The 26,752-nt window shown below is 38.9% G+C and overlaps 1 pseudogene; it reads left to right on the top strand.

The window, feature by feature from the left end:
- Nucleotides 1-1,218: 1,218 nt before the first annotated feature.
- Nucleotides 1,219-18,521, top strand: LOC126766017 (uncharacterized; annotated as a pseudogene).
- Nucleotides 18,522-26,752: the final 8,231 nt, after the last annotated feature.

The raw sequence follows: 26,752 nt of genomic DNA, 5'->3' as shown, positions 1-26,752 counted from the left end.
CACACAACACAACATTCATCGCACAACCTACATCATCATACCACGCAACCTCACGCAACAAACCAACCACACTACACACACACCATCATCGTTTTCACCACCCAACCGATCAAAAAGGATTGGTTAGATCGGGGTGACCCCAATTCGTTTTTTACGCCCGTACCGAGAATACACGTCTTGCCAACTCGTTCACCGTCTTTCCGCCAATTTTTAATAGTTTAAAGTTCTGGTCCAGATTTGGAGTCCCCATCCGGTCGCGTGTGTGTGTGTGCAGGAGCATCAAGAGCATCAACAAAATAAATAAAAAGTTATATCTTGAAATTTGTATTAAACATATTGAAGTTTCGCCCGCAAAGGGGAATACATACAAATATAAATTGCTACACTTTTATATATCTTTAATTTAACCAAACCCACAAAGGGATACATAATCAAAGCGTAAGTATTCCCCCCACATAATCAGTGAAACTAAGTGCAACGAACAAAGGGTCCTTCGAACCGCTCAGAAAGGCACCTAAGATAAAACACCACAAACGAAAAATAGAAAATGAAAAATTAAAAGAAATAACGAAAAAGTTAAAAACTGCAAAAAAGTGAAGAAAATTGCGGGCATATATTAATAAATAGCATTAAACGGCCGCGTTATAACACAAAACAAAGGTCAATAACCCCAACTCTACAAAATACATAAACGGGCGCGATATAATACAAATTAACTAACTAAAGAAACTAAAAACTAAAGTGCGGTACCAAAGTGAAGTGACAATAGATTATAGAAACAATACTGAAAAGTGCTGTGAAAATAAAAATATAAAAGAACGCTAAATAGCACATAACTAGAGTGCAGTGCAGTGCTAAAAGAACAAGGAAAATACGTACAAACATACATACATACATATATGCATATACATACAAAAAATTTATGGGTCATCAAACCTTCCGCGCCAAATTTTATATTCCGTAATTAATATACATATATTCATAGACATATGGTACGTACAATAAATCAACTGTATTAAGGAAAATTCGTGTCTCCAAACACACTACAAAAAAAAAACAAAATTTTTCAAAGTCAAGTATTATTACTTGCAAGTTCTGGTGATACCCCGCTTTAACATGTAAGCAAAGGCAGAAGGAAAAAAAAAACAGCAACAACATAACAGTGGATATTTATATACATATGTACCAGAGACCTGCACGAGTAATTAAAAAAGTAACATGTTAGCAAGCGGCGATGCCGATGCGGCGAGTACACGCTACGTAACGGTACTTTGGCATCGTGGGCATCGGCATCGTGGGTATCGGCATCGCGGCATCGCCGATTACTAACATGTTACTCAATTAGTATTGTGCGCGTCATGAAGATGAGTTTACATTGATGGCTAGACTGGCACGACAAATTTTATGTATTCCAGCGTCTAGTGCAGCAAGCGAAAAATGTTTTAGTTTGGCAAACCATATATTAGAAGAAAGAAGAACAAATTTGAAAGGAGAAAATCTGGACGTCATTTTATTTTTGCATTCACAACAAAAAAATTAAGTTCATATTAAATATTTTTTTTATTTTTAATTCGTTGCTTATTTTGATCGAAAATAACGAGATATATTTAATTTATTTTTATTTACTGAATTAATTTATGTTGTGTTATGTTATGTTTTATTGAATTAATTTATGTTTAAATGAAGAGAATTTTATTAATTTTTTCCTAATATAAGGTAAATACGAAAGAAAAATCACAAGAATTTTCTTTTATGTATGTATGTACATACTTCGTTTCATTTGCCATTGACGATACCAGATAGTAATCGTACGATGCCACGATGCCGCGATGCCGATGCGCAATGTTACCTTCGCATCGTGGTAATCGTCAGAAGTGTTACTTAGTAACGTAATCGTACGATGCCTACCTTAATCGTGCAGGTCTCTGATATGTACATATATCAGTGGTCGGCATTTCTTAGCACAATTGTGCAAACTAACTTCACACGTACGCTTACGCTCTATCGTTCAGTCGTTGTCGAGCCAGCAACGAACTAACATCACGCAGGACTATACGGCAAAACCAAATATACCCTGCGGGAAATTTTTTACGATTATAAATGCCTTTCGTGCCATGCAAAGCCTTTTATGTTCCAAGTTTTTTAAATATAATAGGGAATATATCCTTAAAAGACATTTTGTTAATTTTCATTACACTATTAATTATTTAGATTAGATGCTTAATTTTAATTCCAATTTCTCGCTGGGCTACTTCTTTTTCGTGCTCACCAACACAGTGACAGATCCTCTCATGCCGACCACTGACATATATATATGTATATCGCGATCCAACTATTTCTCTCCCTTATCTCTCTTACGTTTTCTCTCTCTCTTAATATATACCAATCAGTGTTGCCGTTTTGCTTACTTGTAAATTTTTTACTTTTGTATACTGTGCTGCTGTAATAAATAAAGTAGCATTTATGGATAGGTGAGTAAAAGTGTAATTCATAGTTTTAATTTATTTATCAATTATGCTTTAATAGGCATTTGGTTAAAAAAAACAAGTCGTCAGAGCCATCAGAAATAATTGTCCCACTATCTGATAGTGAAAGCAGGTTAGTTCTTTGGAAACATTATTATATTCCAAACGCTTATTTTATTCTTACTTGATTGCGACACTCATGAAACACAAGCAAAAAAAGCTAAACGAAAGTTTAGGTCAGCTTGGCTAAGTAAATTTCCTTGGCTGCAAGACGATGGGTCCAGCTTTTTCAGCCTGCGAAAAGAAAATTGCAAATAACGTGACGTACTTAAACAAGCATTCTAATTTATCCTGCCACTTGCAAAATGTTGAGCGTAAAAAAGATCAAGTGAACATCGAATCATGCATGAATGTGGAAAAGCAGCAACTTTCCCAGCACGTGCGTCAAGCTGAACTGACATTGGTCATGTTTTTGATATGTCATAATTTGCCATTTCTGCTGATGCATTCTTTGCCGTCTCTTATTAAAGAATGCTGCCCAGACTCAAAAATTGCAGCTGACCATTTGACAAAAAGAATAAGCGACAAATTTTTGGGTTTAATCAGCGTAGTAAATGCAGATGCAACAAGTATATATTCAAGTATTAAAGAATTTTTCAACGAACAGGGCGTTCCATTAGAGAACATCATAGGTCTCGCCACCGATGGCGCAAATGTAATGGCTTCAGAGGTAAATGGATTAGCAGGAAAGTTTAGAAACGATGTTAATTTGTTTTATTTAAAATGTTCTTGCCATTCACTACATTTATATTCCGCTTACGCGTGTAAAAAACTGCCTGATTATTTACAAATTTTTTGCACACGGTCCAAAAAGAATTGAAGAATTTAATTCAAGAATATTGTTCGGTGCAGCCACATAAAATATTGGGTATTTCTATGACCAGATGGCTTTCACTGGAAGCAGTCATAAACAGAATAATAGAACAGTGGAATCCATTACAGTTACATTTTTTAGACTCTGTGTTGGAAGTAAATGGAATCAAAGCCAATGAGATGGCAGTGCAAATGAATGATCCTGAAATCAAAACCTACTTTTTTTTGTCATATATCCTCAAAATCATAAATGATCTCAACAGGGAATTTCAATCGGAAAAAGTTCGCTTGCCTTATTTATATTCCCATCTGGACACGGCTTTCAAATTATTATTAAGCAATTTCATGAGTCATGTGTAGAAGTTCACGCAAGTGAGGAAAGTTCTCTGATCGCCATTCACTTGGGAGTGGCCAGAAACGATTCTTTTACACATGGCTCAAGCAGCTCACTACTTCCGGTCTTTGACCAAGTATCCTCTGGGTAGCCTAAGAACATCCGTTCGAAGGCGAGCTAAAGTGAGAAGGCGAAACATTCCCTACAAGGGTTGTGCGCTGGGTTTGGGACCCGCCACGTAAAAAACACCCCCAGTGAAGAGCTACAACCGGCCTCGGATGAGAGACCCCCTTTTGATGACGACCATGGCAAACGAAATAAGGACTACGAATTGAGGGCATGCACCTGGAATGTCCGGTCCCTTAATTGGGAAGGTGCCGCTGCCCAGCTGGTTGATGTCCTCGTAAAGACAAAGGCTGACATCACCGCCGTCCAAGAAATGCGATGGACGGGACAAGGACAGAGACGAGTAGGTCCTTGTGACATTTACTACAGTGGCCATATAAAGGAGCGCAAGTTTGGTGTAGGATTCGTGGTGGGAGAGAGACTCCGTCGCCGAGTACTATCATTCACTGCGGTGAATGAACGTCTAGCCACAATCCGCATCAAAGCGAGGTTCTTCAACATATCGCTGATTTGCGCCCACGCCCCGACGGAAGAGAAGGACGATGTGACCAAAGATGCCTTCTATGAGCGCTTGGAGCGCGCTTATGAGAGCTGCCTCCGCCACGATGTCAAAATCGTGCTTGGCGACTTTAACGCCAGGGTGGGTAAAGAAGGTATCTTTGGCACTACGGTCGGTACATTCAGCCTCCACGACGAAACATCCCCAAATGGGTTGAGGCTGATTGACTTCGCCGGGGCCCGAAATATGGTTATCTGTAGTACTAGATTCCAGCATAAAAGATTCATCAAGCTACCTGGCTGTCCCCGGATCGAAAAACTACCAACCAGATCGATCATGTTGTGATAGACGGAAGACACGTCTCCAGTGTTTTAGATGTGCGTGCGCTCCGAGGTCCTAACATCGACTCGGACCATTATCTTGTTGCAGCTAAGATTCGCACCCGCCTCTGTGCAGCAAAAAACGCGCGCCACCAAACACAAGGAAGGTTCGACGTCGAGAAGCTGCAATGACAACAGACAGCCGAACGATTTTCTACTCGGCTTGCACTCCTGCTCTCTGAGAGCACTCGTCAACAACTCGGTATAAGGGAACTGTGGGACGGCATTTCAAACTCCTTACGTACAGCTGCAACCGAAACAATTGGTTTTCGGAAAGTGCAAAAAGAACAGCTGGTACGACGAGGAGTGCCGTGTCGCAGCGGAGAGAAAACAGGCTGCCTACCTCGCAACGTTACGATCGACCACTACACGTGCGGGATGGGATAGATACCGAGAGTTGAAGAGGGAAACGAGACGCATTTGTAGACAGAAGAAGAAAGAGGCTGAAATGCGTGAGTACGAAGAGCTTGATAAGCTGGCCGACAGGGGTAATGCTCGAAAATTCTACGAAAAAATGCGGCGGCTTACGGAAGGTTTCAAGACCGGAGCGTATTCCTGTAGAACCCCCAAAGGTGATCTAGTCACTGATGCCCAGAGCATACTTAAATTATGGAGGGAACACTTCTCCAGCCTGCTGAATGGCAGTGAACGCACAACACCAGGAGAAGGAGAACCCGATTCCCCAATCGATGACGATGGAGCAGACGTTCCATTACCCGACCATGAAGAAGTTCGAATAGCAATTGCCCGCCTGAAGAACAACAAAGCGGCAGGGGCCGACGGATTGCCGGCCGAGCTATTCAAACACGGCGGCGAAGAACTGTTAAGGTGCATGCATCAGCTTCTTTGTAAAATATGGTCGGACGAAAGCATGCCCAACGATTGGAATTTAAGTGTGCTATGCCCAATCCATAAAAAAGGAGACCCCACAATCTGCGCCAACTACCGTGGGATTAGCCTCCTCAACATCGCATATAAGGTTCTATCGAGCGTATTGTGTGAAAGATTAAAGCCCACCGTCAACAAACTGATTGGACCTTATCAGTGTGGCTTCAGACCTGGCAAATCAACAACCGACCAGATATTCACCATGCGCCAAATCTTGGAAAAGACCCGTGAAAGGAGAATCGACACACACCACCTCTTCGTCGATTTCAAAGCTGCTTTCTACAGCACGAAAAGGAGCTGCCTTTATGCCGCGATGTCTGAATTTGGTATCCCCGCAAAACTAATACGGCTGTGTAAACTGACGTTGAGTAACACCAAAAGCTCCGTCAGGATCGGGAAGGACCTCTCCGAGCCGTTCGATACCAAACGAGGTTTCAGACAAGGCGATTCCCTATCGTGCGACTTTTTCAACCTGCTTTTGGAGAAAATAGTTCGAGCCGCAGAACTAAATAGAGAAGGTACCATCTTCTATAAGAGTGTACAGCTGTTGGCGTATGCCAATGATATTGATATCATCGGCCTCAACACCCGCGCCGTTAGTTCTGCTTTCTCCAGGCTGGACAAGGAAGCACAGAAAATGGGTCTGGCAGTGAACGAGGGCAAGACGAAGTATCTCCTGTCATCAAACAAACAGTCGTCGCATTCGCGACTTGGCACTCACGTCACTGTTGACAGTCATAACTTTGAAGTCGTAGATAATTTCGTCTATCTTGGAACCAGCGTAAACACCACCAACAATGTCAGCCTAGAAATCCAACGCAGGATAACTCTTGCCAACAGGTGCTACTTCGGACTGAGTAGGCAATTGAGAAGCAAAGTCCTCTCTCGACAAACAAAAACCAAACTCTATAAGTCACTCATAATTCCCGTCCTGCTGTATGGTGCAGAATCTTGGACGATGTCAACAACGGATGAGTCGACGTTGCGAGTTTTCGAGAGAAAAGTTCTGCGAAAGATTTATGGTCCTTTGCGCGTTAGCCACGGCGAATACCGCATTCGATGGAACGATGAGCTGTACGAGATATACGACGACATCGACATAGTTCAGCGAATTAAAAGACAGCGGCTACGCTGGCTAGGTCATGTTGTCCGGATGGACGAAAACACTCCAGCTCTGAAAATATTCGACGCAGTACCCGCCGGGGGAAGCAGAGGAAGAGGAAGACCTCCACTCCGTTGGAAGGACCAAGTGGAGAAGGACCTGGCTTCGCTTGGAATATCCAATTGGCGCCACGTAGCGAGAAGAAGAAACGACTGGCGCGCTGTTGTTAACTCGGCTATAATCGCTTAAGCGGTTTCTACGCCAATTAAGAAGAAGAAGAATTTCATGAAAATTGAATATTTAAGCGGTTTGAAATCATTAGAAAATATTATTTTCCACGAAAAAGAAAACTATTGACCAATAGAAGAAATATGCATTGGATCCAAGGCAGAACAACATTTGCAAAAAATAAACTATCCTTTTCTGATACAGTTAGAATAAAAAATAGCATTTTAAATTTCTATTTGGAGCTGTTGCAGCAAATTAAAAAAAGGTTCGATTTTTCGAGAAATGACCTAAAATTATTATCGATTATTACGCCCAGCAGAGTTTTATCTGATCATCAAACACAAATAGAGCCCTTGTTGTATCAATTTTCCAATTTATTTGAATTTGATAAGGACGTTATTGTACGGCAATGGAAAATATTAAGATTTTCCAAACTCGATTTGAAAAGGGATATGGATATTGAAGATTTTTGGGAACAAGTTTCATACCATAAAGATGGAATGTTTTAAGGATTTGACCAATTTGGTACAAAATTTAATAACATTGCCGCACAGCTCAGCAGCTGCTGAACGGCAATTTTCTGAATTAAATCTGATAAAAACAAAATTGAGAAATAAACTCAGCTTAAAAACTATTAATAACATAATGCTGGCCAAAGAACTGTGCACTAGTCGGAAGCCAAATTATGTTTGGTCTGCTGCAAAAGAAAATCTTTGAAAATATATGAAAGTTTAAAAAATTACACAAACTTTACAAAAAATAATCAGATTTAAAAAAAAAAATTAAAAAAATTACAAATGTTTTATTCAGAATTTTCAAAAAGTTGTTGAGTATGCCCATAAAATTTATGTACAATTAAGTGCAAGTTTCAAGTCGCTGAAAACTACCGTTACGCTTTAGAATTTTGAGTTTTTTAAGCCAAATTGCATTCCCGAAATCTCTGAAAATTCTGAATAAAAAGTTTGTAATTTCTATTGGAGGTTTTTGAAATTTGATTATTTTTGGTAAAGTTTGTGTAATCTTTAAACTTGTATTTATTTTGTATCTGTTATGCATCGAACTATGTTTTAAATGAAAATTCTTTAAAATAAATAAATAAATATAATAATTTTGCTATTATTTGGACCGCAACTGTAAACCGAAGTTATTACTTTTTGAAAAAGTAACTTTATTTTTAAACATTTTTTTTAGTTACCTACTTATTTAAAATGTTAATGCATGGTTATCTTTATTTTGTTACTTATATTTATAAGCATACGTTTTGTTATTATAAATTAAAGTGAACGTGAAAAAATTGTTGCTTACTTTTTTTCAGTTTGCTTACTTTAGCTTTAACTAACCGGAAGAGTTTCACATGTTTCGATTTGACGGCTCAGTTTTCCGGTTGCCGATCTTGGTCCAGTGCTGGTCGATTTATCCAAAAGCTTCAAACAAATGCCGAAACGGAAGTTCGTTGAAGTGTAGAAGGCAAACAAACCAATGTAATGGTCTTTTTAACAGCAATTCGAATCGTCGTATAATTCCACCGTGTGGGCCAGTGTTTGTTGGCTCACCGTCAGTGCATATTCCAATTAATGTATCCAGTGATATATTTTTATCGTTGAAAAAACCATTTAATTTGGTTGTTTTGTATTCAGCGGTTTCATGTTCCAGTCTTACGTAACCAATCAATTCAGAATTGGGTTCTCTCAAAATAACAAGATGAGGTTCTTTTACCATCCAGGTATGATACTTCTCATCAATTTTATCTATCGTTAAAGTATCATCTTTTCTGCCATCGAATGAAAACGCTAACAAATTGGTATCATCTAACCGTTTGCGAAGCACTTCTTGTCTGCATTTCTCTTTTTCTCTGCGAACTTTCGATTTATCCATGATGAGAGGTTTCCCATGCTTATCTTTAATTTTAAAATCTTGCAAAAGAGCGGTTCCCAATACTGATGCTACTCTGTCAGGCACACCAAATCTGCCAGGCAAAGTTAAAACAATCGTATCTCTCTGTGTATTGTGAACTTGTGCTTCTATCCATATCTTCTTGAATCGGTGGCGGTGCGTATGTATGTACACATATCTTAAGCATAAGTGTTTTCAAGGGCAAACACAATTGTCTATTGTTAGTTTAAGATCATCACTTAAATTAATTTTTTTCATTTACATATGTTCTGACTAAATAAATTTCTTAAGAGAAAAAATAGATATTATTATAAATAAATAAATAAAAATAAAGAAAGAACATAGCAATTTAGCTGATTTTTTCATGTAAATCACCAAAAATGGTGATTTTTTTAAATGATTGTATGGGGAACCCCCCAGGGGAGTTCCAGGGGGTGTGCCACTGGCATGGGTGGATCGGCTGTCCAAAGTTAGTGGGGGTCGGTCATACATTTGGACTCGATTGGAGCACTCTAAATGGGTCAAAGTGGGATTTTTCAAAATTTGCCCCTACCCAAAAGTTCGACCCAAATTGGCGGACATCAAAATTCGTTTCAGGGGTATGGTTCCTTCGGCAAAGTATCTTATTTTGATCCCTAGAATATGATTTTCATAGAGCAATGGGCGATTTTTTTGCCTCCCCACAAATCGACCCGGCCTAACATACATACTTATAATATATCGCAATTCCATTTTCGCGTTCTTTTTGAGCAAACGTATGCAGATGCAATTAACAAAAAAATTGCATACATACTCACATATTTAATATTGCCATATTTACGAATGTATAAAAAATTGTATACTTATTTTCCGTGCATTTCGTTATATTGCATGTACGTATTACATATATATGTACATATATAACAATTGTGCGAAACTATAAGGGAAACGACATACAAACATAAAGCATAACTAAATGCATATAAATATATACACACATATGTACGTATATTTTTGCGTTATTATTATTTTCTTTCTTCTTGCGTTCTTATCACTTCGGTGAATGAACGTCTAGCCACAATCCGCATCAAAGCGAGGTTCTTCAACATATCGCTGATTTGCGCCCACGCCCCGACGAAAAAGAAGGACGATGTGACCAAAGATGCCTTCTATGAGCGGCTGGAGCGCGCCTATGAGAGCTGCCCGCGGCACGATGTCAAAATCGTGCTTGGCGACTTTAACGCCAGGGTGGGCAAAGAAGGTATCTTTGGCACTACGGTCGGCAAATTCAGCCTCCACGACGAAACATCCCCAAATGGGTTGAGGCTGATTGACTTCGCCGGGGCCCGAAATATGGTTATCTGCGGTACTGGATTCCAGCACAAGAAGATACATCAAGCTACCTGGGTGTCTTCGGATTGAAAAGCCACCAATCAGATCGATCATGTTGTGATAAACGGAAGACACGTCTCTAGTGTTCTAAACGTGCGTACGCTTCGAGGTCTTAACATCGACTCGGTCCACTATCTTGTTGCAGCCAAGATTCGCACCCACCTCTGTGCAGCAAAAAGCGCACGTCAACAAACACAAGGAAGGTTCGACTTCGAGAAGCTGCAATCACAACAGACAGCCGAACGATTTGCTACTCGACTTGCACTCCTGCTCACTGAGAGCACTTGTCAACAACTCGGTATAAGGGAACGGTGGGACGGCATTTCAAACTGCTTACGTACAGCTGCAACCGAAACCATTGGTTTTTGGAAAGTGCAGAAGAACAGCTGGTACGACGAGGAGTGCCGTGTCGCAGCGGAGAGAAAACAGACTGCCTACCACGCTACGTTACGATCGAACACAACACGTGTGGGATGGGATAGATACCGAGAGTTGAAGAGGGAAGCGAGAAAAAGAAAGAGGTCGAAGTGCGTGAGTACGAAGAGCTTGATAAGCTGGCCGACAAGGGTAATGCTCGAAAATTCTACGAAAAAATGCGGCGGCTTACACAAGGTTTCAAAACCGGAGCATACTCTTGTAGAACCCCCAAAGGTGATCTAGTTACCGATGCCCAGAGCATACTTAAATTATGAAGCAATTAATAGCAATTACCCGCCAGCAGAACAACAAAGCGGCGGGGGCCGATGGATTGCCGGCTGAGGTATTCAAACACGGCGGCGAAGAACCGATAAAGAGCATGCATCCGTTTCTTTCCGTGGCTTTAGACCTAGCAAATCAACAACCGACCAGATATTCACCATGCGCCAAATTTTTGGAAAAGACCCGTGAAAAGAGAATCGACACACACCACCTCTTCGTCGATTTCAAAGCTGCTTTCGACAGCACGAAAAGGAGCTGCCTTTACGCCGCGATGTCTGAATTTTGATATCCCCGCAAAACTAATATGGCTGTGTAAACTGACGTTGAGCAATACCAAAAGCTCCGCCAGGATCGGGAAGAACCTCTCCGAACGAGGTTTCAGACAAGGCGACTCCCTACCGTGCGACTTCTTCAACCTGCTGCTGGAGAAAATAATTCGAGTTGTAGAACTTAATCGAACAGGTACAATCTTTCATAAGGGTGTACAGCTGCTGGCGTATGCCGATGATATTAATATCATCGGCCTCAACACCCGCGCTGTTAGTTCTGCTTTTTCCAGGCTGGACAAGGAAGCACAGAAAATGGGTCTGGCAGTGAGCGAAGGCAAGACGAAATATCTCCTGTCATCAAACAAACAGTCGTCGCACTCAAGACTTCTCTCTCACGTCACTCTTGACAGTCATAACTTTAAAATTGTAGATAATTTCGTCTATTTAGGAACCAGTATTAACACAGGATAACTCTTGCCAACAGGTGCTACTTCGGACTGATTAGGCAATTGAGAAGCAAAGTCCTCTCTCGACGAACAAAAACCAAACTCTATAAGTCACTCATAATACCTGTACTGCTATATGGTGCAGAGGCTTGAACGATGACAACAACTGATGAGTCGACGTTGTGAGTTTCCGAGAGAAAAGCTCTGCGGAAGATTTACGGTCCTTTGCGCGTTGGCCACGTAGAATATCGCATTCGATGGAACGATAAGCTACGATAAGCTAAGTGTCTACGCCAATTAAGAAGAAGAACCGCGGTGAAGCTGTGACTACCTCGATTCATTTTGTGACGATTTTAAAATTGTAACCGTTGAATTTGTGTTATCTTTTTGTGACCATATTCAACTACTGTAACTTAATTTGAATAAACGATAAATCGAAGTGAAGAGACTGACTAACTACCCACAATTGGTGTCAGAAGTGGCGGGTAAAGTGGAAAAGAGCTGCTAGGTCGAAAAAAGAAGTTAACTAGAAAGCGGTTGGTGTCCCACATATCGGTGCTTGAAAAGTCACAAAAATGTGTTTAAAAAGGGTTGGGTGTCCCGCAAATTAGTATACTTGGTGTCAGTGGTGTGTGCGAGACAGCTAGTAGTAGCAGTACGTACAGTCTCGACAAAACTTTAACCGGCGACCGTTTAAAATCAGCGGCGCATAGACAGACCTGCCCGAAAGCTCCAGCAGCGGTGGCGTCGAAATGTTTTCAGTGGTGGCAGTAAACTTCAACGCAACTAAGCTGTGAAGCGTTGCAGCGCGAAAGTCCGACGCAACCAAGTGCTAAAAGGTAGTAGCAGCGGTGGCTGCAAAAATTCAGTTTCGCATGCAAGTGTTTGCAGTGGTGGCTGTAAACTTCAACGCAACTAGTCTGTGAAGGGCAATAATGAAGGTTATCGCGAATATTTATAGCAGCTCAATAGACGTGAGCGAATTAAGTTTGGTAGAATATTTTATCGATGGTATTCTAGATACCAAAATAAGGAAGAGCAATTTATATCAGGCTAGAATCATTGAGCAACTCAAGGATCAACTCACAGTCTATTAAAAGATCCGATTAGGTCGTCAACTGCTCAGCTCCAACCGCCGTGAACAGGAGTTAGAAAAATAAGACATGGACGGCAAAAAAGCGGCAGAAAAAAGACGTTGCCTCAGGTGTGATGTCGTTGGACATTTAGCGAACACGTGCTCTCAACAGTATGCCAAATGTTTTAAATGCGGACAAAGTGGGCACATTGCATCAAAATGCGGAAAATCGTACATTGAGGGGAAGGTCAAAAGAGAAAATACTGTAACCAATGAACAATTAGGGATTTTAATAAATACGTCCTTTTCAAAGAAATCACACTAAATGGGTTAAAATTATCTGCATTGCTTGACACCGGGTGCGATCTTTACTTACTCCGCTACGATGTTTTAATGATGTTAGGAGACATAGAGTTAAATAATGATAAAAGACCTTTGATGGGAATAGGGAAAAGCCAACTTACCACTTTGGGTTCATTTTCATGGCAGATTCACGCCGACGGTATTGACATACCTGCAGGGTTTCATATAGTAGGAGAGCGAGATATTTGTTATTCGGCAATCATAGGCAGCAACATTTTAAGGGAACAAAAGGCTCTACCAATGGTGGTCCACTAGCACTAGGGTGGGTGGATTCCGGACTTTTCGATTCGGGATTTCTAATAGTGCGGAAATGTTGAATTAGTACTTCCTGATTCCTATGCAACTTTTTGTTTTGAGATCGGATTGCATCTTCAACCCCAACTCCGGCCTTTAAATTTCGGAAATTCGCCTAAAATCGTGAAATTGTCTACCTAGCGCCTGAAATACGCATCTCATGGCAAAATGTATAAAACAAAAGTTATTTGTCACGTCATTTGCTACCGAAATGGTATATGTGATCATGGCCGTAGGACGAACCGTTCCCGAGATACGAGCGAAAATGCGGCGCGCCACAGCGCAAGGTGAAAATTGTTGCAGCTCTCAGCTAACCTGTATTGGTCACCCAGAACCCACCGCGTGGAGGTGGTTGCTCTTCGGGTTCCTCCCAAGCCCAATCCAACCAACCAACCTTATGTCAGGCTTGTTTTAGTCTGAATCTGCGTCAAATTTATTGATAAAATCAGATTTTGTACTAAACTTTGGCACTTGTTGCCTAGATTTCAGTGCAGAGCGTATAAAACGATCACGAGATTGGGGGCCAATAACTTTAGAAGATGCATATGTCATCAATTTGACGGTTCTCTCGAATGCCACGGTGTAAGAGGGGAAGCCCTTTTATGAGTTCTTCGTTAGAAACTGAACAAAGAACTGTTGGAACAGTCAAGGTAATAGTCTTCCAGTTAATCATATCGTAATAATTATTAGCTTTGAAATTCAGCTTCGGCAATTTATTACATCTAACCCTTCCATTTACAGTGTCAGACTCTGCTTCTCTGGCTGCCAGAAAACGGTCAAGGGCCAACTTTCTGACTTCTATCCGTTCGTCAGTCATCATACTAAGGAGAATGTTTTCTGGAAGAGCAAAGAAAGCATTCTGTTGAATGGATGAATCGACAACCTTGCACAGTTTAGCAGGTAAGTATCTCGACCTTTGAATTGCAGCATAGAGTTGGCGCGAGCCATCTTTGATTGAACTGTTGAATCTTATTGATAACCACAAAGGTGAGTAAACTGTAAGTATGTACTTGACCAAAATCTTTATTTCCTTTGTTAATTTGTCAGTAGAAATGTATAATCTCAGAATTCTATTTGCACAGGTGAGCCAGCGAGATTTGCACATGTTACGTGGATGCATCTACGCTAAATCTGAGGAATATTGACCGGAAATAACAGCTTCTGTTATTTTTATAGAGATAAGCTTGGTCTGTGCTAAGTTGGGTCGGATTAATAACCTCAGAAGGTAATTGGCAGGATGGAAGACTTTCAAATTTGACAACAGGCAACTTCTCACAATCAGGGAGCAGTTTACCTATGTTGCCAGAGAATGTATTTGGACTCTTTGAGACACCATCTATGTGTTCGAAAAGAGCACGAAATGGAAGTTCGTTGAAATGTAGAAGACAAACAACCCACTGTAATGGCCTACCTATTCTTTCTTCTAGTTTCCGAATGATTCCACCTTTTCAACCTGTGTTCGTGTTGGCGCCATCAGCACCGACAACTTCTACATGTTACACATCAACTGAATTGTTTTGTAAATGTTGCCATATAGCTTGCGTCTCATCCTCAGCTGACCCGGAAGGAGAGGTGACGTGGCCAAAGTAATGACAACCAGGTTCCGCTATAAAAGAAATATGTTCCTCTTTGACAGTGTCGAGGTAGTACTTTGCGGCCGTCAAAATACAGCCCATATACAGAGTCAATACTTTCGGTGTTTTGGAGCTTAACTCCAACACTTTTTTTTGCCCGACTAATCTTGCATTTGTCAGTGACAAAGCTAGCCTGATCCTTTGTTATCAAACCTGCTTTTTTGGCATCCGGGAAAGCAGATTAAACAATCAAGGCCGCTGCTCCATCACTTACTCCAAATCTTTGGGCAGCTAAAGCAGTGTGTTCTAATACTAGTGTGTTTTGTTTGGTTTTAGAGGATGGAAGAAAAAATTCATCATCAGCATCGTTTGTGGAAGAATCCATGTGGGACGCACCTACATTGTTGTCGTCTAAATGAGAGTCTGGCTGATCTGAATGGTCACGTGTTCTAGCTGATACTTTTCTGGTAAGTGTTGATGTTGAATGACGTTTTGAAAGCTTTTCTTTACGTCCATTTTTCTTTGTAATCTTTTTTGTTTCAGGTAGATCAACACTTCCAATGCGACCAATTCTTCTGGTTCTCTGGTCCAAGAGAAATGTTTGTTCATTAATAGGAACTTTCCTTTCTTTTGGACAAGTGCAAGAGGAAAAATAAATGCATTTACAAACAGCGATGTCAAATAATTTTCCGGCAGAAGAGACAAAGTCGTCTCTTTTAGTGCTCAAACCTATTGGGTTCCTTAAAAACAATTGTTTAAGAGTCAGAAATTTCTTATGGTATGTGGTGAGCATTTGTACAACTTTGGTGTGTGAAACTATCGGAATAGATGACTTTTTGAAAGTATTTTCAGGTTCATAGTTGTTGCCTCGGAGTCGCCCTATACGAAATCTTTCAAACTGATAACACAAAAGAACATCCTGGTAAGTAGGTAACTGGGACTCAGAGAGATTGTACGGATATATGCCAAACACAGGACATTTCTGTCTAAATTTAAATTTAGATACAGACATTTTGAGTTCTGTGTTCTGTTGAGAGAATATAAGTGATAGCACTCGGCGAAATCAACGACAAGAGTGAAGGAGCTCGATGAAAAAATATTTATGTGGAGACCAGTCCGAACTTAAATATTTATGTGGGGACCAGTGCGAACGTGTCGTATGGCGCAGGGAAATGAATGTAAGTGATAGAACTCGGCAAAATCACCGACAAGAGTGAAGGAACTTGATGAAAAAATATTTGTGTGGAGACCTATCCGAAAGTGTCCTTTGGCGTAGGTGAATGAATGTGAGTGATAGCACTCGGCAAAATCAACGTCAAGAAGTGTGGCCGCAAGCCGATTTTCACCTTGCGCTGTGGCGCGCCGCATTTTCGCTCGTATCTCGGGAACGGTTCGTCCTACGGCCATGATCAGTAGTTCGGTAGCAAATGACGTGACAAATAACTTTTGTTTTATACATTTTGCCATGAGATCCGTATTTCAGGCGCTAGGTAGACAATTTCACGATTTTAGGCGATTTTCCGAAATTTCAAGGCCGGAGTTGGGGTTGAAGATGCAATCCGATCTCAAAACAAAAAGTTACATTGGAATCAGGAAGTACTAAGGCAACTTTTCCGCACTATTAGAAATCCCGGATCGAAAAAAGTCCGGAATCGACCCACCCTAACCTATACCCCTTTTACCATGCATGAGCAAACTTTAATGAAAAGATTCTCGCGCGACGGATTATGTGGTTTGTAACCAAAAACGGGCTTATCTCACACAATCAATCTGCATTTAAGCGGAAAAACGGAACGAAGGATGCTCTTTGCAAATACATCATTTCGTGTCGGATGCTCTTTCGTTACGAAACCATGTCACTATTCTGGGGACTGATTTCGAAAAAGCTTTCGATCTCGTTGGAATACATGTAATTCTTCACCAACTAAAACTCTTGAAGGTTTGACCTAAGGTTTTTAACTCGATTAAGGCTTTTATGGCCCACCGATCGTTCAGAGTACGAGTTAACAACACTCTGTCAAAACCATTCCCACTTTTTAACGGCATCCCACAAGGTTGCCCTCTATCAGTGATCCTATTCATTATCGCATTCGACAAACTTAACTCAATTGTACTGCATCATAAAAGCTTGCATATTAGGGTGTGTCTTTCTGAGTCAACCTTTTTTTTTCAACTGAAAAACAGGCTCAAAACTTTCGAAATGTGTAAAAAAAAGTTCCTCAAAAGATGAGCTCTTAATATTAATATTAAGAGGTGCCTCTTTCAAATTTTCTGTTTTCCATATAAATAAAATCGAAAAAAATCATTTTTTTTTGTGGTGGTTATTGTGCGGTAGTTATTATATGTGCACGCGATGGCTGCCAGTAGGGATGGTAAACTCGATTCCTACTCGATAATCGAGTTTTCTCGTAAAATAATCGATTTTTCGAATGTCAAGAATCGATTCTTAATCGACTTCGACTACTGAAGATCGATTCCGAAAAATCGATTATTTTACGAGAAAACTCGATTCTCGAGTAGAATCGGAATCGAGCTTACCATCCCTACTGGCAGTCATCGCGTGCACATATAATAACCTCCGCACAATAATCACCACAAAAAAATGATTATTTTTCCATGTTGTTTATATGGAAAACAGAAAATTTGAAAGAGGTGCCTCTTAATATTAATATTAAGAGCTCATCTTTTGAGTGACTTTCTTTTTCACATTTTCGAAAATTTTTAGTCTGTTTTTCAGTTGAAAAAAAAAGGTTGACTCAGAATGACACACCCTATTGCATGTATCTGTCTATGCGGACGATGCAATAATTTATACCAAAATAAAAGATACTAACAAAATAAAGAATATCTTTTCCATCGTCCTTCAGGACATACAAACCTGGGGAAACTCGTTGGGTGCCTTATTATCTATTAACAAATGCAAAGTATTACATATGTATCTTAGATCACTGTCCCAACTTCGCGAGAATCAGAGCAATTTACTTTAATCAAATCAACCCTACAGATTGTTTAAAACATGCTAACTCAAAGAATATTAATCAAATTTACTTATTTATAGAACAACTTAGATTAGTCAACAAATTGTAATAATATTAAACTTACTTATAAGATAGGCGTCAAAGGCCGCCGCAGCTAGTACGACATACCACATATGTTAGATATCATATTTTATAATGTGTCTAATAAATAATAATAATAATTTCCCTTCATTGTCATCAATTGTTGATAGTAATGCAGTGAATATCCTTTTCTGAACGATGTTTATTCGTTGCTCATCTTGAACTAGATTTTGTAAAAGCTTCGTTTGATTGTAAGATGTTTCTCTTGTGTATTCGGCACTGTTAGTTAAATCTAAGCTATTAGTATCGGCAGCCCAAAGTCTTTGATCGATATACCCGAAATTAATTGCACTACTTTGTTCAATTCAAATAATTCTTAGTCAAATATATTTTGATCATATTGAACATCATCTGAGCTTAACTCTCACCGTCGCCGAATCGGAATATCACTGGCCATATTTTGTTGAAATTTATTCCATAGATTAACACAATCAGTTACTTGACAAAACGCTACTATGACGGCAACTACGCACCGGCCGGTACCGCCGCAAACGCTATGTCGGTGCGATATGGCATGTTCTAGAAATCGTTTTCGCCTATTATTTGGCGTTTTGATATCGGTTGGAAAAAGGGCGCGAAACTATTGAATTCGCTTTAAAAACTTAAAATATAAGTATTTAAGCCAATTATTTAAATTTCTTCACAAAAATTAAAAAAAATTAAAATGCTAAATAGCGAAGGTTCACCGCAAAAAGATATTAACGGCTCGGAAAAAGTGAGCAAAATATCATGCAGTTTAAACATGTATGCATGTATATGTGAACTGCACTAAGGTTTTTTTTATAGGTATGGTTCGATTGAAAAGGCTGCATAGCTACTGGAGGAGGCCAATTCAATAAATTTTTGCTAACCCGCAGTGAGCAAGAAGTAGTTCAAATTTGCGGAATATATGCGGCCGTTGAGGACATCGCAAGCAGCTCTTCATCTGGGATTAACAGTAGTATTGTTTATTGTGATTCTTTGGATACCATGCTTTCAACTATTGATGAAATCGTTAGCGGCGGAGCAAAGTCCACACCACGAAAAGAACGGCGTGAAGGCAGAGTGGAGGATTGCCTCGTAAAACACATAGCAAAAGAGGCAGGTGTAGTTGAAAAGATAGCTGACACCTTGCAGCTTCTTCTTGCATTTATAGATTAATTGACCAACTTTGTGGGTCACCAAAACGAGCTCATTGCCGAGCAAAACCAAGATCGTCGCAAGTATTATCAAATGCTAGAAATGATTTGAGTCCAAAGGGATATTTATTTCAAACTAAATACAGTAGAATCGCGCAAAAGTTAACACGGGAAAGTTAAACCTTCGGCTAAATTGGCCGAGTTTGAGCGTCCACGTATGGCTCTAAAAAGTTAACTTTTGGTTAATCTTTTTGAGCTTATCTACTTTTTCAAACACCGTTTGTTTGGCAAAAAAAAAACCAATTGCTGTGTATTCTCCGAGTTTTTATGTAAAAAACTATACCAAATAGATCAAATTCTCCTCGTTATAATTTTTATTCTGATGCAATCTTAAGACTGAATATGAATGAAAGAAACATAGTAAGTCGGTAACTTCAAAAAATGCTATGGGGATTGTGGGAAGTGAGTGCCTGGGAAAAGTGTAGATATGGAAATTAGGCTATGCGTAATGTGTATAGGAATGTGGGAAGTTTTGGAATGTGGGATTAAAGTATGTTTATTATTATAGTGTGTTAACAATATTTATATTTGGGTACGGAACATAACTCCTCCCCTTTTAGATTCGAGATTCTCCTGGATCCCGTAATAGCTTAACGTTTAATTTAAATTGTATCAGTATCAAAAATATTATTTTTTATTTACATTTGTTTTTTTTTTTTTTTGTTTTATATATAAGTAATGACCATAGCTATAATATGACACTTATGGTAAGTAATTTAATAACATAAAATATTCTTATATATGTATATGATATAATATTAGGGTGCGGAACTTTACTCCTCCCCTCTTAGCTTCGAGATTCTCCTGGTTCTCGTAATAATTATATATGTCATTAAAATGGTATGTAATTCAATATTAGGAAGTATTCATCTTAATATATAAAAATCACGTGTCACGTTGTTTGTTTTCGATGAACTCCTAAACTACTGAACCGATTTTAATGAAATTTTTAACACTGTGGGCAGTTTGGTCCAACTTGAAAGATAGGATAGTTTATAACTCTCCTTATAGTCGCATTATTTATTTATTGCAAATTATTTGTTTATTATTAGCAAAGAGCTATCCACCAGTTGGTGGCGCTAACAGCGGTATTGAGTAAGTGCGGTATGTTACAGTAGATGGCGCTACATTTCTTTCTAAATTTTCATGGATTTAGGCTGTCATAACGAAAGCTGCCACTTGCTAAAAAACATTAAATGAAAATGCGTTGTTTGAAGTTTATATTATTTGTGGTAAAGTTATACGAATCTATGACTTCCAATATTCTAAATTTAAGAAAAAATCACATACAATCCGTGAAATAAATAAAGTTATGTATGTACATATGTATGGTCAGACAAATAAGCAATGCGGCCACTCTTTTCCAGTAAATCTTCCTCGAATTTGGGAGATTTCAGAGGAATTTAGGAAATCGCAGAGTTGATTTCTGCATGTATATCTAAATGCAAAAAAATTTCATTTAGTTGCATTTAGGTATAGAATTTTGCCCATTTTTCACAGTCCATACTTAAGTTGTGCCTAAATAAAATCTTAGCTAAGTATTGTTTGCAAACTGAGTAAGTCGTTTGCGTTTCACAGTCAATGCTTAATTTTTATAAAATTTTATTATGATATATGGCAAAGTTATGGGCAACATATGTTTTACAAATGTCATTCATAAAAATATGTTTGAAATATTTAAATTATAACAGGCAATACATAAATTTGCGAGGAAAATTATATCAAAAATTGATGAAAACAACAAAAGAACCCCAAATTTCATCACTAGCGAGTCGGAGCACCTATGGGAACTTAAGGAAAAGTATAAGCTGTTATTGAGTGCAAACGAACGGACACTTGTCCTACGCTACGAAAGATGTCGCTGTGTTTTAAGCATTGCTTAAGCCTCCCATTTTCAGTGCCTAAGCATAACCTATGTAAGTATGAACTGTAAAACACTATTTTCCTGTTTTATTATATATTAAATAAAAGAAAGTTGTGTTAGTTACACCGTTTATAACTCAAGAACAGCTGAACCGATTTGGTTGAAAATTGGTGGAGAGGTAGCCTAGAACCGGCGTAAGGACATAGGATACCTTTTACCTCTTTATACCAAAATTTAATAAAACTCATAAATACAAAATTTATATTTCAAATCATAAACATTTGTTCAAAATTCATGTTTTTAGGAATCATTTGCATATATGCGTACAATTTTAAACAGATTCTTCCTCAAAAATAATACAATTGATAAGTATTTGGAATAGTAGAAAAGAGCTGCAACCAAATACGCAGTGAAATAGATTATAACTGGCTCAGTAAAACTGATGTCATAACCTTTCCAGCGGACTTTTTCGTCTTTCCACGCCTGAGAACCGGTTCATCACGTGCAGTCCACTAGAATAACTGTCGATTAGACTTCAGTGGGAAATGATGCAGCTATGTTTCTATTGTCAAACACCGACGCAAAAATTCGGTTTTATTTCGATTAAAGAGCACTCAAACACTTCTCAGAATCAGTTATTCGTTGTGTTTGTTGGATTATGAACTTGCGAGGCACACACTTTGCCCAGAGCTTTCGCCTCTTTAAGCTTAGCAAATATCTTTTCATCGGTGGATTTCCATGAGCCAAAATACAACAGTATTTTCACAAAAACAGCAATGCTTCATTGACACACGAAATGTATTATGATCCATTTTTTGTAAACTAACACAAGCTGCTTCACAAAAATTCAAAATCTCCTTAACTAATAGTTATAATCCAACTAATAGAAATCATATACATAGATGGTAGTTGTAGTATTTTCAGCCACAGTGAAGCGTGAACGGGTCCTCTAGTATGTATTTATATTTCAAATTTAAAATTTCAATGTTTTGTTTTTTTTAGGTTATAAATGTAATTAACAGTAGTTGTAATAAGTGTAATGCTTATAATATAAGCAAATAAAGTGAATGTAATTTAATATAAGGTTCTGGTTTTTGTTTTTTTTTATACATTTGCAATAGTTGTAATGAACCTAACGCTTATACGCTTATGGTGTAAATAACATTGTAATATAGATAAAGATGTCAAGTGAATTCAGTCATGTTGGTGTTATTTATTATCAGTAAAATAATTAGTAGAAGAGTCTGCACATTTATGTGGTCTTTTAATGTTCGTCTCGTGAATGTTATCTAATTTGAGGTTCCTAAACTTAGGTTGTTCTTTGTGTCGTACATTGTTGTTTAAGTAAGTGTGTAAGTTTATTGTTCCTTGTTTCCTTCCGTAATTTAATTCGCTGTTTTATTAAGTCTTTATTCGCATTATTATAATGGACATTATGGGGAGTATCTTTGATAGTGGAGTGAAAAGTGTGGTTATGTAATTGAATTACCTTCGACATTTGTTCCTTGATAGGGAGTTTTTCTTCTAAATTTTGTGTTCTGATCTTTTCTGTAATTGTATTATTGAGACGTTCTTCATCTGAGTTACCTGTGTGACTGTTAGGCTTAGTGAAATGTGTTTTGAATTTCTTGTTCTTTGCAGAATTGCTTAACATTCGTATTATTAAATTCATTATCAAAAACAAATTTATTTATTTTTCCAGAAAGAGATAAGTATACACGCAATTTTTCTATCAAGGTTACACTGTTTCTGTCTTCTAAGTAGAAGCTGACTGCGTGTTTAGCGCTCGGAGTGCACACCTCAAACTTTAAAAGCGTTTTTCTCAAAACACCATTTAAACTGGCGGACATGATTCCGGTCGAACTGCTCAACCGATTTGCTTAATTTCTTTTCACATAACGCCTGGCTATCTCCCTACCAGATTCATAATTTTTTATACTTTATTGACAATGTTATGACAAAATTTATGTAAAAAAACATAGGGAAAAATTAAAAAAAAAACGTTAATTACTTGTTTAGTTATCAACATTTTTTCATTATTCTAGTAGGGACGATAATTGGGTTTTTGTGTTTCAGATGATCCAAACATGAGAAATCGTGTCCGCCAATGAAAAAACGCATGTCATTCACCCAGCCATTTCTCCGACAGATGTTATCAAAAAATTCCGAATAAATTTGTTTATACACTCCGCGATATACCTCATGACATGTGAAAAAAGGATATTTAAAAAAATTTCTATTGTAGAATAAAAATTTCTATGAAAAAAAATTTCACAAAAACAGGCTGGATTACCCTACTGACCCCTGAAGGCGGCTATTGTGTGGAGCACAGTATACATTAAGAAAGGTAACAACTTTCCGAGGAGTATAAAGCAAAATAGTTAGTAAATACTTGAAACGACTTTTAAGTACCCCAATCACTCTTTTAATAATATTACCAAACCAAATACCAAATTGAATTTATGCTCCGATGTTCCAACATCTAGATTGCGATATGGTGTGAGCTTTTATGGTTCTAAAGCATAGCCAGAGTCTCCCAATAACCACGAGTTGTGATCACCGGATAAACTAAAAATGAAAGAATCATGACTTGACCCCGCATCTACAGAATTTATAACCATTTTATAGTCGCATACCTGTAAACATCCCAACATTAGTTGTATACTATATATGTACATATGTATGCACTGGTCATTATTTAACTTACTATCATTGCATTGATGCTCAAACAGCCTTTTCTATTTAAGTACAAATGGTCATTATCACGAGGGTTTTTGCGTTCCGTCGACGCAACCAATTACCCCAGGAATCCCAAATTTGTTATAAAAATGTTATTTAGACTGGTTATATTCATTTTGAGACTTTCGGAACTTTATCCAAGTACGACATTGTGCCCGTTCCAAAGCTCTGAACGTTTGATTCAAAAATTTTCGTCACGGTGTTAATTTTAGCTCAACGGCTATGGTCGTTGGCTTTATTAATGGCCTTGTGTCGCTAATAATATTCTGAAATGCTTCTTTATTTATCCTATAGTACGAAATGAATCTGTAAATAATCAGATGCTGCATGTTAACATTGAGCAGTTTAAACGTATGTAATTTCACTTACAGGGTCCGGCACTCGAAATGCCCAATACAAAAAGCCATAGATTCGGTTTGGAAAATTATTTTTATTTATTTTAAAGTACAAAATGTGTGAAAATAATCATAAATTCAGGACCAATTCACTTTTGCTCGATATGACCACCTTTTGCCTTGACGAAAAAAACGAATATATAGACGGACAGACGGACATGTCTAAATCGACTCAGCTCAACATACTGATCATTACTTATATAAGTATATACTTTATAGGGTCTCCGAGGCTTCCTTCTGGGTGTTACAAATTAATATACTCTGTTCAGGGTATAAAAATGCGTCCATTATTTTCATTAACTGCACACTCAACCTAAACTGGAAATGAATACAATGAAACTCATTATAATTTTGCATTAAATGCTTACGAAATAAGTTGAGTTAAGTCCACCAACCGCCTCACCAGAAATTTCGGAATCTTCGTTTTTGGAGTTGTAGCACTGTGGATTCTCATTCGAATAAAACTGCATCTCAGCTGAAATGGACTGAAATATAAACGTCAATTAATTGTAAACTATCCACTTAATATTTATTTGACACTAACATGATGAGCAGAGCAGATATTTACATATATGCACGAAAAAAATTGAAGCAAGCGCTTATAATTGGACAAAACAAACCCTAAATATGCATTCAAATATACAAATAAATACAAAAAAAAAAATACAATCTTCAAATGTGTAATTTAACGGAGTTTACATATATTCTTTTTTACTTAAATCTATAAATAAATCACATGTACATTTTATTTTACAATCTATACTTAAATTTATTGTTGTTCTTGAAGGTTATTAGGATTTCAATAAATTATTAAATGATGTTTCAAATTGTCAAATTCAAAAGATTTTTGTTTTTCAGTTGAGATGCTTGCATGCGCGGAGGAACCTCGTTCGACATTTGCTGATGACACGGGGCAATTTGAAAATATAGTTAGCTCCGTTCGAAAAAGTTTTTTCGCGTATAAATCTGTGGTTTCTTCTTTCTCCTTTATTGAGGTAGAAACCGCTTACGCGGTTATAACCGAGTTAACAACAGCGCGTCAGTCGTTTCTTCTTTTCGCAAGGTGGCCAATTATAGATTCCAAGCGAAGCCAGGTTCTCTCCACCTGGTCTATCCAACGGAGCGGAGGTCTTCCTCTTCCGCTGCTTCCCCTGGGAGTATTTTCGTCGGATGACATGACCTAGCCAGCTTAGCCGATGTCTCTTAATTCGCTGAACAATGTCAATGTCGTCGTATATCTCACACAGCTCATCGTTCTATCGAACGCGTTATTCGCCGTGGCCAACGCGCAAAGGACCAAAAAACTTTCCCAGAACCTTTCTCTTGAAAACTCGTAACGTCGTCTCATCAGATGTTGTCATCATCCATGCTTCTACACTATATAGCAGGACGGGAATAATGAGTGACTTATAGAGTTTGGTTTTTGTTCGTCGAGAGAGGTCTTTACTTCTCATGCACACTTGGTGTGAAGAAGCACTTGTTGGCAAGATATATTCTACGTTGGATTTCGAGGCTGACATTGTTGTTGGTGTTGATGCTGGTTCCAAGATAGGCGATTTTATCTACGACCTCCAAGATATGACTGTCATTTTATAGTTGTGATTCATTGTCGCATAGCTTGGAAAAATATTTGAAAAAATAGGAATTTATTGAGATTTAATTTCGTGCTGGGAATTACATGTAAGTACGCTTATTTGTGGTTGTATTGTGCTACGGGCATTCAGGCCAGCCATGTTGTGGCTGCAAAAAGATTGAATGGGGAATTGAGTGAGTTGGTTTTTGGAGCCAAACACTTCGAAAAGGTGGTTGCGAAGGGGCTGCTGGAGTTTGCCTCAAAGTATGAGGAACTCCTAATGACGGTTATAACCGAGAATGGCCATCTTCGTGGCCAGGTTGATGCCCTTAAAGGAAGTTGTGGGGGGCACTTTTCGTCGCCGAGCAGGTCTGTGCAGGCTCCGTCGGCACCGATGCCTGCGCCTGCAGCACAGGTGCTGGAGGCAATTACACCGGTGACGCCGAAGCCTGTAGAGACCTGGGCGGTTGTAGTTGCAAGCAAGTGGCCTGCAACTTCCTCTAAGGAAGTAATAAAGAAGGTGATTGAGGACGTGTGTCCCTCACTTGGAGTGAGAGTCCATGGTGTCCGGCCAATCAAGGGAGGTGGGGCGGTTCTTTGCACTCCTTCTGCTTTGAAGAGGGAAAGAGTGGTGAAGAACTAAAAATTTGAGGAGGTGGGGTTGGACGTCACTGTCACCCGGAAGTTGGGTCATCGTGTTGTGGTCCAGGGGGTCACACGGAGATCCCGCATGAGGAATTCAGGAAGGAGCTACTTCGGTTGAACCTCCGGGACTTAAGCCCGGCGTCCCAGAAGTCTGACGTAAAGATCGTCAGTTACCCCTGGACGGTGGCCGCTGATGGTAGGACCAATGTCGTGTTTAAGGGTACGGACAAGTTGATTTCCGCCCTCTTGGAGCAGGTAGGTGCTACATCAAGTTGTTTTCCGTCCGGGTGCGACCGGATAGCCCCGTCGCTGGCTGCTTCCGGTGTATGGATTTTGATCATAGGGCGGCTGATTGTAGGG

The sequence above is a fragment of the Bactrocera neohumeralis genome, unplaced genomic scaffold (assembly GCF_024586455.1).
Source record: "Bactrocera neohumeralis isolate Rockhampton unplaced genomic scaffold, APGP_CSIRO_Bneo_wtdbg2-racon-allhic-juicebox.fasta_v2 cluster11, whole genome shotgun sequence".
In the NCBI taxonomy this organism is placed as follows: Eukaryota; Metazoa; Arthropoda; class Insecta; order Diptera; family Tephritidae; genus Bactrocera; species Bactrocera neohumeralis.
This window is presented reverse-complemented; position numbering and strand designations above follow the sequence as displayed.